This window comes from Rhincodon typus, chromosome 9 (genome assembly GCF_021869965.1).
Source record: "Rhincodon typus isolate 14 chromosome 9, sRhiTyp1.1, whole genome shotgun sequence".
NCBI lineage: Eukaryota > Metazoa > Chordata > Chondrichthyes > Orectolobiformes > Rhincodontidae > Rhincodon > Rhincodon typus.
Genome location: NC_063340.1, coordinates 44,157,080 through 44,172,353, shown reverse-complemented (window position 1 = coordinate 44,172,353; position 15,274 = coordinate 44,157,080). Strand labels below are relative to the sequence as shown.

At 38.9% G+C, this 15,274-nt stretch overlaps 1 protein-coding gene across 1 annotated transcript in view; it reads left to right on the top strand.

Annotated features, from left to right (window-relative positions):
* Positions 1–15,274, top strand: part of sptbn1 (spectrin, beta, non-erythrocytic 1) — a 390,719-nt gene that overhangs the window by 32,566 nt on the left and 342,879 nt on the right. Inside the window, exon 2 of the mRNA XM_048601480.1 lies at positions 11,050–11,127. The gene's annotated coding sequence lies outside the window, so the exon portion shown is untranslated. The remainder of the gene's footprint in view (positions 1–11,049; positions 11,128–15,274) is intronic.

Sequence of the window (15,274 nt, the reverse complement as noted above, 5' to 3'; positions counted from 1 at the left end):
GGGTTTACTTGGCCATTTCCACAAATGGGGGGGAGCTGTTGGCAGTAATTTTTGGCAGTCTGCGCACTGTCCCATCAATGCAGCTATGTCTGCATCCAATCCTGGCCACTAAACATGACTTCTCACCAACATCTTAATTTTGGAAGCCCCTGAATGACCCTGGTGGAACTCCGCCAGTATGTGACGTCAACCTTTGCTCGGGGTGATCACTGTTGCTCCACATAAAAATATGCCATCTTCTACTGTGATCTGGTCTCACTTGGTCCAAAAAGGTTTCGGTTATGGTTTGACAGCCCTTTGGTTGTCCCCATCACCAGTTTTGTCAGGACTGGATCTTTCTGCATCCAAAGTCTGATATTGTCAGCTGTAACTGTATGTCCAGAAAATTTAAAACCATTACAGACTGTTCCAGTGGCAGTACCACCGGTGGTAGGCAGCTCAGTGTATTTGCATTTGCTACTTGGCATCCAGGATGGTGTTCCAACTTGTAATTATACACACTTAGTATTACAGCCTACTGTTGAATTCAGCCTGAAGCTATGGGCAGCACTGCCTTGTCCTCTTTAAGTAGACCTAGCAGGGGTTTGTAGTCCATTATTATGATAAATGGTGAAGGTACTGGTGGAACTTCCTGGCTCCAAATCTGACCGCTAAACCTTCCTTTTCTATCTGGGCATGCTCATACTCTGATTTAGCTAAAGTCCTGGATGCATACGCTATTCGGTGTTCTTCTCCATTCAGCCAGCAATGAGTTAATACTACCTCAGTGCCATGTGGGGAGGCATCGCATGTCAATACCAGCTCTTGCTTGGCATCATAGTGTGCCATCACCTGAGAGAATGATAGTGTGTTCTTCACTTCTCTGAAAGCTATGGCTTGGCTCTGCAACTATTTCCAAGGTTGACTTTTTTAAGATTTGAGAGTCCTTGACACTGATCCAGCTCCCTCAGAGTCAGCTCCGAGTGAATAGGATGTCTGACCTTCCTGTTCTTAACTGTCAGCCATGCCTCCCTGATTGGAACTGTTAATCTGATAGTCTATGAGATCCACCTGGCTGACCTCGTTACAATCACTGCAGCAAAGGATCACTGGGCTGATCCTGAGCATGTAGGGACTGTCTTATGAGAAAAGATTGAGGAAGTCGGGCCTGTACTCATTAGAGTTTAGAAAAATGAGAGGTGACCTTATTGAAAAATACAGGATTCTTAGGTGGCTTAACGAGATGGATGTGAAAAGGTTATTTCCCCTTGTAGAAGAGTCTAGGGCCAGCGGGCATAATCACAAAATAAGGAATAGCACATTTAAGACAGACAGGAGGAGGAATTTCTTGTCTCAGATGGTAGTAAGTCTATGGAATTTTTACTGCAGCGTGCTGTAGAGGCTGGGTTGCTTAGTATATTCAGTGTTGAGACTGAGTCCCTTACTAATTAAAAGTCTATTGTTATGAAGCAAAGGCAGGATACTGGAGTTGAGGATTATCAGATCAGCCATAGTTTCATTGAATAAGGAAGCATACTCAAAGGGCTAAATGAGTCTTGTGCCCATTCTTGGACTAGCTCAGAACTCACTAGCACTTCATTGTTGCATTTTGGAGATCACTGACACCTTGTATTGCAATGCTCCTATCAAATTACTGCATCCAAGGATGTGTCTGTCTCCTGCACTCGCATAGGATGCATCTCTGCTGTTCGCTTGTTTTCGTAGCGCTGACTCACTTTGCACTCATTTAGACACATGAAGCATCTTTGTTTGCCTTGCCTTTTTCATGGACAAAAAGCCAGGTAGCTTGTCACAGTTATCAACACTGAATAGTCAAGGGACGGACATTGTTGTTTTACAGCATCATGCTATCTTAATGTTATACCTACAAAATGTGCCAGGATCTTCCATGGGACAGACACTGCATGTGCTTCAACCAAAAGGCTATGACTGAAAGTCTAAAGGAGCAGATTTTAACAAGGGATTATATTGGTCTCGCCACACTATGTCAAGCGCATCATTTGATCTCAGACCAGGGGATTGACCAGAATCATATTTAGGGTGATTTGGGTAGGGGGATTATCAGGGGACAATCTGTATTTTCCCAAATGTGGGGAAGTGCGGATTAGAGCCATTATGCTGGGTCTGAGTGGGGATAATGATAATGAAGGACTGAAACTACAGATACAAGGGTGGAGTTTGATAGCATGAGATATTGTGGGAAGAGGTAGGGGCTTTACAAGTCAAGATCATCCTGGCAAAAGGAAGGAGAGAGTGAAATGAAAGTGACTCAATGAGCTGTTAATGATGCAAGAAGGGTGTCTCCAGTGAGTAAATAGGAAGTGCAGGCGGCAGGAAGGTTTAAGCACTTTGGCAGGATGAAATGAGTGAAAGCCATTGAGTGAACCTACTCCATGCAGTAGAGAGAGTGATGGACTCGGTAGGAGGTGTGTGTGCAGTGACAGAGTTTGTGTGTGGTCGTAGAGAAATATACAATGGCACTTCTCCCTGGGGACTGTAGAAAGTGAGTGACTGTTGTTCTAGATTGGAAATTTTTTCTCATCAGGGAGGGATGCTATCTTGGTCCAGGGCAGCAGTGTCTAATTTCTTCTCCTTTTAGCAGTTGATAGGAAAGCATGCAGCCCTCTTCTATCCCATCTGCCATGACTTCTGGGCACCTAGCCACAAGACAGAGTACCTGCTACCTTTCACAGTCATTTACATCTAATATTGGTTTGGGAGCAGACTTTGAGATACAGTTTCTGGCTTGCAGCATTTGAACTGGACAGTATTTGAGGTATGCAGTATCAATTCTGGAACGTCCCAGCAGAAGTGAGCAATTCCACCTTTATGTTTGTGCAATTTGATGAGAAATGTGCCATGGAATCTGGTTCATAATGAATGATGTGAACAGCAGAAGTTCGAGAGAATGCTGCACAGAGGGGAACCTTTCAAGAAACTTCCTGTAAATGACACTTAGCCAAAATGGCCAACATTTAGCCTGGCAATTTAATGTTGTTTAATTGTTTAACATTATTTATAGGAAAATAATTTATTCTCTAATTAAAAAGTGCATCAACTTATTAATGACAAATACTGTTTGTCACAAGACAGAGCATTTTCGCAACTTCATTCTGTACTATTTTAATTTAGTACAGAATCAATAGATCTGGACCTTTTATAAAGCAGCCACTTTTAAAAAAAAAAAAGGTCCAAATCTGTTAATTTACATCCACACATACTTATTGCTTTCCATGTATTTACTTTGTAATCTTTTTTCATGTTCATTGTTTGCTTTTTGCGACAGTTTTATAATTTTATAATTTATGTAACTGTTCCAAAACTGCAAACCATTAAATAATATAAAAGAATCTAATTTAAACCAGCCCACTCTATCAAAATGATTGACTGTGTAAATTACACACAAATCACCTAATAATTGTTGCAGGAAAATATAGTATTAAATCATGTAAACCGAATTGCACGTTGTAATATGCATTGCTTCCAGCACGCATCTTGTTATTTGTGTACAGCAATGGGAAAATGCACTCAGTATCATAGTATTCCCCTTTTTAAATGTAAAATACATCGGTAATTACAAATGCATGGTATTCACTTCTGAAAGCAAATTGTGGAGGGGGTCCAATGCTGAAGGTTCAGCTAAGATTCTCCTTGCACCAATCCTGGCCAGAAGTCAAGCTTAAGAGTTTAGAGTTTTCTTTTTAAAAATTAAAGTTGCCAAACTTAAGGTGATTTACAATCAGATTGTTGGTCAGAGTTGACGGTATGTAAAGTGGGTTGTGTGTCATAGAATTTGTTAATTCCATTTGATGAGTATTTGGAACATATTAGAAAAGACTTCAGTAGAAGCCTACTGCTTTCCCATGTGAAAGATGTGAATTTATAAGAACAACTTATCCTGGGTTCCTCTAAATCACCAGTTGAAGCCCTGGAATTGGTCATGTTGGAAATCTGAAATATGGAAGCAACAGGAAGGAAAGCAGGACAGAGATATTTGAGCTTTTGCAATGAGTTCACTATGAGGGAACAAACACTTTTTTTTACCCCTATGGTAAATTTCTTAATTTTTACAAAATTATTTTTACGTATTGTCAAGATCAGCAATTTTTGATCCTGTAATACAATTTCCGAAAACAATTCTGGCACTGAAAGTTTGATTAAAATGTTACTGCCAACTGGAACTTTGTGGAAGTATATGAGACTGCATAAACTAATAGCAGCATTCCCTCCTGAGAATTCTGTGGTAACTCGCTTGCATGAAAGGAGGGTTTTGAATAAGTTTGTTCTGGTTTCACCCAGCTCAAACCAGTTTTCATTAAGCTTTATGGCAAAAAACAAGCAATCTGAAATTATTTTAGACTGTATAACGCTCATGATGATAGAGGAAATTCCAAATGCAGTGTCTAAAAAGATTAGGCAACATATTTCATTCTATACAGTATTTCTAGAATGTTCTAAACCTTTAAGATAATTCTTATGAGCAAAAGCTTTTGATTTACAAACCACAAACTCTTTTGAACAATATGATCTTTTAAATAAAGTTTTACTGAACACCCCAAAGATAGATGTAAAGTTTTCTCATATGTTCTCTTTGCAGTCCTCATTTCAGTAGAACACCCTTTATCATCAATGTGATGTTTTTACAGGTTAACAGCTTCTGCTGCCTCAAGTAGAATTACAAATTTTGTATCAATCACTGTCAAGGTTGGAAAAAACTGAGATGAATTTGAAACCTTTACATCAAAAATGAAAGCATCTAATCCAGTGCATCTCCAAATGCTCAATGTTTTAAAATAAATCTAGTATAAATTAAGAGATAGTAGGAACTGCAGATGCTGGAGAATCTGAGATAACAAGGTGTAGAGCTGGATGAACACAGCAGACCAAGCAGCATCAGAGGAGCAGGAAAGCTGATGTTTCGGGTCTAGACCCTTCTTCAGAAATTTGTTATCTCTAGTATAAATTAATCCTTCATAGGACTTAAATCCATAGGTGGGAAGATTAAATGAAAAATGAGCATTTGACAGAATTGAGGACTTTTTTTCAGCTCTCTGAATTGTTGTAGAAACTTGTTAAGGTTGTAAATTCTTTCTTGGGTAGAACACACTGAACAGTTATATAAACACAAGATGACCCTAAAGACGTTGCTAATCTAATACTGCAGTAGAACACAAGAATGTTTGTGTGCTCATTCTGAAGATAAAGCCGCTGTTATTAGGTGGAGTATTCGTTGAAAAGCAGAATGTGAGGTTAGGCAAAGAGCCATTTCAATCTGTGAAATACAGCAGTTTTCAATGGTAGTATTAAAAGGGTTTCAGTTCCCAGGGAAGAATGCATTTCTATTACTATAAAGTGTTCTGCTTTGCACTTGTCATAGCTGAAAATGAGTCAATTGCTGTGTCAAAGACTAAATTGACTAAATCTGCTCTTGATTGAATAAAGGACTATGTAAAGTGATAGGATTCTGTTTATGGAATACACTGCATTGATAGCATCCCCATGAATATTTTAATCTCTACAAATATAAGAAATAGAGATATTTTTAACAAAAATGATGAGTTTGGTGGATTTAACATAATTGATAGATGATCATGTGCTTCTATCTTGCTAAGGTTTGCTTGCTCCAGTAACAGAATGCAAAAATATAATTAATGTGCAGGAACAGGAAAACAAAAGATGACAGATCAAGTTGCAAAGGCTTTTTTTAAAGAAGAAAACGTGGATATAGGATCCTTGGCATTATTAATACACATACAGAGCAGGAGTAGGACACTCAGTACCTTGGGCCTGCTTTGCTATTCAATAAGGTCCTGTCTGATTTGCTTGTAACCCCAAATCCGCATTTCTCCCTACCCCTGATAACTTTTCAATCACTGTTTCAATCACTATGTTTATCAAGCATCTATCTAACTGCCTCAAAAATATTCGAGGACTCTTCTATCACCACTTGTTAAGGGAGAGAGTTCCAATGACTGAACTGTCTGAGAGAAAAAAAAAAATCACCTAATCTCTGTTTGGTTGAGAAAATGGCAGCTTTTAACAGAAGCAAGGTACTTGTGCCTCTGTCATTTTGGAGTGAATGGTCTTTCTTGAACTGAGATAACAAAGTTTTGATGATGTTTCCAACACACTGCAACAATTTGTGTATTTTTATTAATCACAAGTCAAAAACATTCCTTGGCCTTCTTTCAGATTATTTTCGTATGTGCAGGAAAAAAATTAGAATTGTATGTTTGAGACATGAAGTTTACGATAAAGCACGCTGATGAAAAGATTCTAATTTTTTGCAACTTCAGGCACTGTACTAAACTACACTGTCAACATTGGAAAGCTTTTAACTATTTTTCACGTAGAAACCTGTGCATAATCACATATTTGTTACTTTGCATTCCAAATATGCATGAGATCATGGGTATAAATGAAGGCTAGATTAGAACTATTGATAGTAATGTGTCCTAGGAGTGATGATGGACGATGATTTCATATTTTGTTTTCCTTGGCTTTATAATGGCAGAATGCAACTGCCAAATCTGTACCGTAAACTGAATGCCTTGAATTCTTTATATTCTTGATTATTTTTACACAAGTGATGAAGTAATTTACTGCTGTTAATTTCACCTCACTGTGACTTATAAAAATAATGCATATTTGAAATGTTTCCCACATATGAAAATGTGAATTAGGAGTAGGAGTAGTTCACTTGGTCCTTCATGCCTGCTCTGCCATTCATTAAGATCATGGCTTTTCTGATTGGGCCACCTACCCTCCTTTCCCCAATAACGCTCTGCTGCCTTGCTTATCGAGAATCAATTTCATTTTGGCTTAAAAATATTCTAAGAGTCTGCTTTCACTATCTTTTGAGGAAAAGAGTCAAAAGACTTGTGACACTCTTTAGAAAAAAAAATTCTCCTCAATTCTGTCTTAAATGGGCGATCCCTTAATTTTAAACTGTTATCCCACAAGAGGAAAAGCCTTTCCACGTCTACCCTGTCAAGGCTATCCCTGAGGGTTTTGTGTTTAAATCAAGTTGCCTCTTATTTTTTCTAAACTCCAGAGCATACAAACCTAGCTTGTCCAACCATTCCTCATAAGAAAATCCATCCATTTCTGGGAATTAGTCTAGTAAACCGTTGTTGAACTGCTTCTGATGCATTCACATGCGTCCTCAAATAAGTTGGTCATTACTGTACACGTTACTCCAGATATGGTCTCACCATTGCCTTGTATAAATGAAAGATAACCTCAATACTTTTGTGTTCAGTGCCTTTCACAATAAGTAATAAGATTCTTATTCTAATTATTTGTTGTATTGGCAAATTAAACTTCGTGAGTCATTGGCTAGGACGTTTAGATCCCTCTGTATCTCAGAGTCTCACCTTTTTAAATGATGTGCTTTGTTTTATTATTTCTACACTTTGTATCTTACTTTTTCCCACATTATACTGTAATTTCCAGATCTTTTCCCACTCACTTTATTCTTCATTTTTGTGAGGATTTACAGGTCTCCAGTTCTAATTTTGACAATAGTTCTTGAATCTTAGCTGATTGCCATAAACACTTTGCCATGTAACTAACCAATCAAAAAAATTACTATTGACAATGGAAAAACAGAACTAATAGCCAAAAATTGGAAGTCCTAATTTTGTCTTGTAGAGCAAGATAAGCAATTGTTTCAATGGCTTCTGAAGTTGGATGTGAAATGTGCACAGACATTTTGTAAACAACTATAATTCAAACTTCTGCGTGGGTACCTTTTTAAACGAGTCCCAGAATGGGACAAATGAGGATCCCTCACTAACCCAGCAGGCAGTTTAGCCTGGTTACCCAGTCAGGAAATCGGTCATTTTCCCTGCCTGCCAATAAAGTGGGTAAACAGGGAGGTGGTGAATCAAGGCCCTTAAGTGGCCTTTAATTGACCACTTAAGGACCTTAATTGCCATGAGGCCCAGGTTCAAGTCCCACCTGCTGCAGAGGTGTGTAATAACATGTCTGAACAGGTTGATTAAAAAAGTAAGTTAATTATTTTTAAATTAAGAAATGAATGTTGAGGTAGGGAATAGAAGAGTTCTCTCTTGGGAGCCAAATCACTGCTGGGTAATGCTTTATTTTATAATAAAGTTCTTCTGTTTAGTGAATTGCCACAGTAACCATGATATGTATTGTAGATGATCCCAAATCTCCTTGCACAATACCTTATTTTGTACGTTGGTAGTACTGAACCTGAATGTTGCTGAGAAAAGAGACACACTATGAAGGCATCGCAAAAGTACCAAACTTCAAAGGGAGCAAGAAGTTATATTGCGTGTGAAAGTTTACATTATAATTATTAGAAAGTACATATATCAATAAAGACGGACCTGTCCTCTGCAGGCAATGTGCCGTTTTGAATCAGAGAAAATGGTCCCCTTTTTTTTCGCCTTGAAAAATCAGTTAGCACTTTTTTTTTCCTCATGCAGTATAAATTGTTGCTGCTTCAAAATTGGTTTTCTTGCATATATCCTGATGAATCGAAGACTAAATCTCAGACAGCATGTCTCTTTTATTCAGGATTATGTTATTTTGTTACCTGACAGATGTAGTATAATTATTTTTTATATGCGTGGAAAGTCTCTAAACAGAGAGAGTTATGTCCACGATAACTGAATTTCCTTTGTTGTGAGTTTATCCTGAACAGTGAATTTTATGGAATTTTAATTTGTGATCTGAATTCTATCATTACAGCTGAAGCATTTCTGTTTGATTTCAGAAATTTTCATATGCTTGGCCACAATGAGTCAATTTTTCTGACTATTCCAGTTATTGTATATACAGCATTTGTTGTTTGCATTGAGGCATAGAAATTTGGAGTTTATTTTAGTGGAGCTGATGCAAACTTATGACCAGGCTCTCTCAATTTCTCCTACAGTAAGAGCTCTAATGCCAGATTTGCAGTTAGTTTTATTATTAGTGTTAATTTTATTTGTTCAAGTACACAGCCATTCAAAGTTTTATACATATCATAAAAGCACACCGATCAAGGGCTGAAAGGAGCGGCAGGTATTTTGTTAATCTAATCAAGGAACAGTATTTTGGCAAATGTAGTCGTGTGGGTGTAGCTACTGAAATCACTCTTTGCTAGACACTTTAGAAGAACATGCAAAATGATAATCATTGGGGCAGGAGCAGGGGGAGAAGCAATTTTAAAGCTTAAGTCTTTAACCTGAACCAAACTATACACTTCTGGTTTCATTGGAGACCTCTGTGCTCATGAAATCCTATCCCCCATAATTCTCCTGCTTGATACCTCTGGGTTTTCAGACGGGAAATTCCAACACATTTCTAGCTGTCTTCCTGATGTGAGTAAGTACAGGTGCCATCGTTTTGGTAGCTTCATGCTGCAGTAAACAGACTTTCAAAGTATGATGCTGCTAAAATCATGGGGAATGCCAATAATGTACCACCGATTTGGCTTTCAATTTTCACCTTGAGCCAGCTCCTGAAAACAGGCATGTAACCTGCAACAAATCCGAATAGTGCACTGTGTTTGTTATATTCATTCATAAATGTGGGTGTTGCTGGCTTGGCCAGCATTTATTGCCCATGTCTAATTATCACCTGAACTGACCGGTTTGTTACAGCCATTTCAGAGGGCTGTTAAGAATCAGATACATTGCTCTGAATCTTGAGTCGCATGTGGGCCAGACCAGGCAAGAATGATAGATTTCCGAAAAGACATTAGTGAACCATATGGGTTTTTGCAACAATCCATAGTGGTTGCTATTAGCCTGGCTTTTCATTCCAAATTTTCATTGATTCAAATTTCACCATCTGTCATGGTTGAATTTGAACCCATGTCCTTGGAGCACTAGCCTGAGTGTCTTCATTACTATTTCAGTGACGATGCCACTACACCACTGCCTCTCTACTCAGTAGTAATGTTTGTTACCTTTATGCTATGCAGCAGTCTACAACATACCATTCAGTGAAACAAACAGGCCTTGCGCAATCAATCAACCAACCAACTTTAATGTGTATGCAAGTGAAGTTGTGCACCAACTTTAAGAGGACCCCTGCAGTTCAATGAGGAGATGTTAGAAGGAATGTGAATGTTGAAATGAAAATGACAATTGGACTAAACTTTGTGATTTGGACCTTTCATGCATTAGTAAGGAATTTAAGTAGGATCAGCCAGTTTGTACTTTGCTCCTAAATCCCACAAATTCCAAAAGTGACAGGTGCACTTTTTTGCCATGTGTCTGCATGCCAAGTTCAAAATTGATGCATTATAGTACACTGAAAGGTAGATCCAATTTTGAATTCTTTATTCAGTCCCTAAATGCCAGATACATTTTATTTGAATTTTAAAATCCAGATAAGGTGGTGGCAATACTTATTGATTTTATCCTAAAAACTAATTCATTTGAAATGAAATGACTATAGCGTCTTAAATAATTGAAATGGACATCCTGTTTGATGTTCACGTTTGGTCATTTGGAATGTATTCTGGTCGGGATGGGTGACTGTCACAAAAAAAAGGAACTTTCCAGGCTTCTTATAATTGGGTATCTAGCTTTTCATTTGAAGTAACCTGAAACGAACTGTTGTAATATTTGGTGAGGCTAATTTGTGGTATGTGGTCTGAACTTGCACCTTGGTTAATACTGTGCACTTTTGAACTGTAGGATGTGAAGAGGCCCAAACTAATGCTCTGACAGCATTAGTTCATGTTTCACCAGGGCAGCTGATAGAACTTCTGATCCAGATTTTTTGTTTTATTTAAGGCTATTCTTAGTGATGGTGACTATGAAACTGTTATTGATTGGTGTAAAAACCCATCTAGTGCAATAATGTCCTTTAGAAAAGGAAATCTACCACCCTTACCTGGTTTGGTCTACACGAGACTGCAGACCACCGGCAATGTCCAAACCGAAGAAGGAATTTTAAAAAGTACTGATAACTGATCTTCAGTGCAAGTTTAGGATAGTGTTGTTCAGGATTTATGTCTGTGCATTACTGGCATCTGTGTAATAACAACTGGCTAAAATGCATTTTGCATTCATTGCTTTTTAGAAATCATCCGAGTGGCAACAAGTCTCAGCTCCTGCTTGAATATAAAAACAGCAGTACTTGCTTTACTTGCTACCAGTGGTAAGTGAAAATATCAAATTTAAAATGAAGTTTTAATTCAATTAAATGTATAATTCCAAAGAAGCCTTTCTCTATTTTTCATATATTTTATAATATTTACTCAAGTGTGATGTACACTCCCAATGATCATGCCATGTTTGGATCCAGGACAAGATGATGGAAAAGTTTCTTACAGAATGGGTCTTACTGTTAAAGTTTTGCAAGGTAATTGTATCTTGCTAGGAATAGCCACACTGTCATGAGAAGGAAGAGAAAAGACATGTGATTTTTTTTAGTTAAGACATTTTTTCTTCTTTCCCCATGTCTTCATTCCAAGTCTGCATATAATGTGAGTCGTTCAACATGATGATTGTCTGCTGTTGAAGTCCTAACTATTTGGCATTCATGCATTAAGCATGTGGAGATTACCATTCCTGGTGTGTCATGTATCCATTCAATAAATGCGTAGTCATGATGTATATCTGTTGTGCAATACAAAAAAGCTGTATTTGAACATTTATTTGCCGGTCCTTCCTGTTGTACATTCCCATAAATTGGAATCACAGGGTTAATTGATTTATTCTGATTTTATATATTAGACAGATTGATCTTTGTCAAACTGGATAACTAAGATCAAGAATGAACTGACCTCAGTAGGTTTCAGGAATTGTTTGTCTACAATTTATTGGATCCACTCCCATTCCATAAATTACTAAAAGCACTTTTGTCAAACGTCTGCAACTTTATAGCAATGGTAAAATGTTTGAAATTTATTGCAGTGATTCTGGGATTACCTTCTCTGATTCATTTCTTATTAGAAGCTAACTGTATTTAATGAACCTCTGGACTTCTGCCAGCCTGAATTCTGGCTAATATGAAGTTACTTTTAAAGTTTGAGAGCTAAGGTCAGCCTGATCTGTTTCACAAGTGGACATTCTCTCGTGCCGGACAAAGGATATTAGTTGTAAATAAGTTAGCCGCCTACAGCTCCATACCCCATCCAACTTTTGAAAAGCAGGTCATAATGCTGTGTTCCACCTCCCAACTTATAAGCAGAAGCTGAAACAGGAGGATCATTCACAGGAAGCGGTACAATGCTGGTCTGGGGCAGTGGAAGAGCTTCTCTGGGATAGCTTGGAATTGGCAGAGTGAATCATATTCAAGAACTGAGCGGGCAACCTAGACGAGTATGCTACCACCATCACGGATTTCATTAGCAAGTGCATGGAGGACTGCGTGCCAAAGAAGTTAATCTGTGCATTCTCCAACTGGAAACCTTGGATGAACCAGGAAATCCACTGCCTACTGAAGACCAGGCATGTGGCATTCAAGTTGGATGACCCACATCTAAACAGAAAATCCAAGAATGACCTCTGCAAAGCCATCAGAGATGCTAAGAGGTAGTACTGGACTAGGTTAGAGGGCCAAACCAACCACAGGGACACCTGCCTGCAGCAAGGCCTACACAACATAACAGGATACAAAATGAACCAGAGAAAGATTGCGGACAAAAACATATCCCTCCCTGATGTGCTCAATGCTCTCTGTCCTCGGTTTGAGCAGAATGCCACTGGCGTGGTGTCACCTGCCCTGACAGCCTTGGACGCACTCGTTCCCGCCATCACCACTGCAGATGTCAGATCAGTCTTCCTGAGAGTCAACCAGAGGAACACGACCGAGTACCCCAGCTGTGCACTTAGTTTCCGTGCGGACCAGCTGGCGGAGGTATTCACTGACCTTTAACCTCTCCCTCCTACAAGCCAAAGTCCCCACCTGCTTCAGGAAGACCACCATCATCCCAGTACCAAAGAAAACACGTGCAACATGCCTTAATGACTACCACCCAGTGGCTCTGACTTCCATAACTATGAAATACTTCAAGAGGCTGGTCATGGCCAACATCAACTCTGGCCTCCCAGCCTGCCGTGAGCCCCTGTAATTTGCCTACGAGTGAAACAGGTCTACAGCGGATGCCATTTTCCTAGCCCTAAACTCATCTGGATAACAAGGACACCATGTCAGGCTCCGACTCATCGAGTACAGGTCCGCCTTCAACATCATTAATTTAAAACATTAAAAAAAGTGGTTCTTATAACAACCCCTGGAAATATGACTATATAGCATCCTTCAATACAAATAATAACTGTTTACCAAAATGTAATTAATTGTTGACAGGAGTTAATAAGTATGCAAGTTATTCTTTTTTAAGATCTACCTTCTCCTCTGCCAAATGCATTACCTGAGGTTTCGACAAACTATACGCAGTAGAACAGTGCAATGTTTGATCCTTGAGTGTATTCTGCTTGGCAGAACAAATCAGACTAAATAGTTAGAATATGGAATGGAAAACCTAATTGTGTTGCAAAATTACATCTAGGGGATTGTTCAAACAGAACTCTCTTATCACTGTTAAACATACTGTGTTGAACCTCTGGAAGCACCATTCCACAATTTAATGGAAATCCGTTGGGAGCCAGTGATTTAGCAAAACAGCAGTTTTTATTTTGCCATGTAAATACTAAAATCCATCAACTGACAGAGGCATTTCAAGTCAACACACAAGGTGTTCAACAATCATATTAACTTAGCTCAACTGCACAGAGCTGACCCAACTAGTTTCCTGCTAAATTGTTAATTTAAAAAAAGTCAAACAAATCACATGACCAGAAACAAAAGATTAACAGTTGGCAATGATAGAAACCAAAAGATAAATTTTTGTCTTTGATACAAGAATCACATGCAGTAAAATATACAGCGACACTGGCTGACTAATGACACATTCTGCAATTTCAGACTGTCCCCACTCCAAAACCTTTTATTTTTTCATATTGCAGACGATAATTATAGCGCAAACTTGCACCCATCTGTAACTTAACATTTTATGACCCTGAATAATGTGGTATTGCTAAAACTAGTTATGTACAAATCAGCATACCAGTTTTCTCTTTCTTTCGGAATAGTAAATTCCTTTATATTGGAAAGGCTTTCATTTAGCTATGTCCAGCTGGGTTTTAATCAAACAATCCAAAGCCCAACTGATCATCTCATTCCTCAGACTCCCCCTCCTTCACTTCCTTTGGCCGCAGCTGGAGCAGATTCAATTACAGGGGCCACAAACATTGATAGATTAGCCAGGTGAGCCTTCATCTTTTCAGCTATTGGGAAAGAGCATTCTATCTCTATAGCAAGAGCCAGCACGCTCTGCAGCTGTTGATGATGGAGTGTAATACAAAGGTAATGGTTGGATAACCAATTTGCAGGCACGCGATTGTCATAGCAAAACTGGAATCAAAGGGAATACTCTCAGATGGTCGTAGCCATATCTGGCACAAAGGAAGATGGCTGTAGTTTGAGGTCAGTCATCTCAGTTGCACGACACCCCTCGGGAGTGCCTCAGGGAAATGTTCTGTGCCCAATCATCTTCCAGCTGCTTCATTAATGACCTTCCCTCCATCATAAGATTAGTAGTGGGCATGTTCAATGACAATTGCACTATGTTCAATATAAATTGTGACTCTCAGATACAAACAGTCCATATACAAATGCAGGGAGACCTGGACAATACTCAGGCTTGGGCTGAAACATGGCAAGGAATATTCGTGCCATATAAATGCCAGATCATCTCCAACAAGAGAGGATGTTATGAAGTTAAAAACATCTTAATAGGAATACTGGAATGTTACGAGATGAGTAACCTAGACGCTTCAACTAACAATCCAGTGATTGTTATCCATGTGGAGTCTGCACATTCTCCTTGTGTCTGCGTGGGTTTCCTCCAGGTGCTCCGGTTTCCTCCCACAATCGAAAGATGTGCAGGGTAGGTGGATTGGCCATGCTAAATTGCCTGTAGTGTTCAGGGGTGTGTAGGTTAGGTGGGTTATAGGGGAATGGGTCTGGGTGGGATGCTCCAAGGGTCGGTGTGGACTTGTTGGGCCAAAGGGCCTGTTTCCACACTCTAGGGATTCTATGATCTTGAGGTAAAAATAGAGTTTAAGAATTTTAAATAAAAACCAGAAGAACTGTGGATGCTGTAAATCAGGAGCAAAAACAAAGTTGCTGGAAAAGCTCAGCAGGTCTGGCTGCATCTGTGAAGAAAAAGTCAGAGTTAACGTTTCAGGTCCGGTGACTCTTCCTCAGTTCTGAAATGTTAACTCTGACTTTTTCTTCA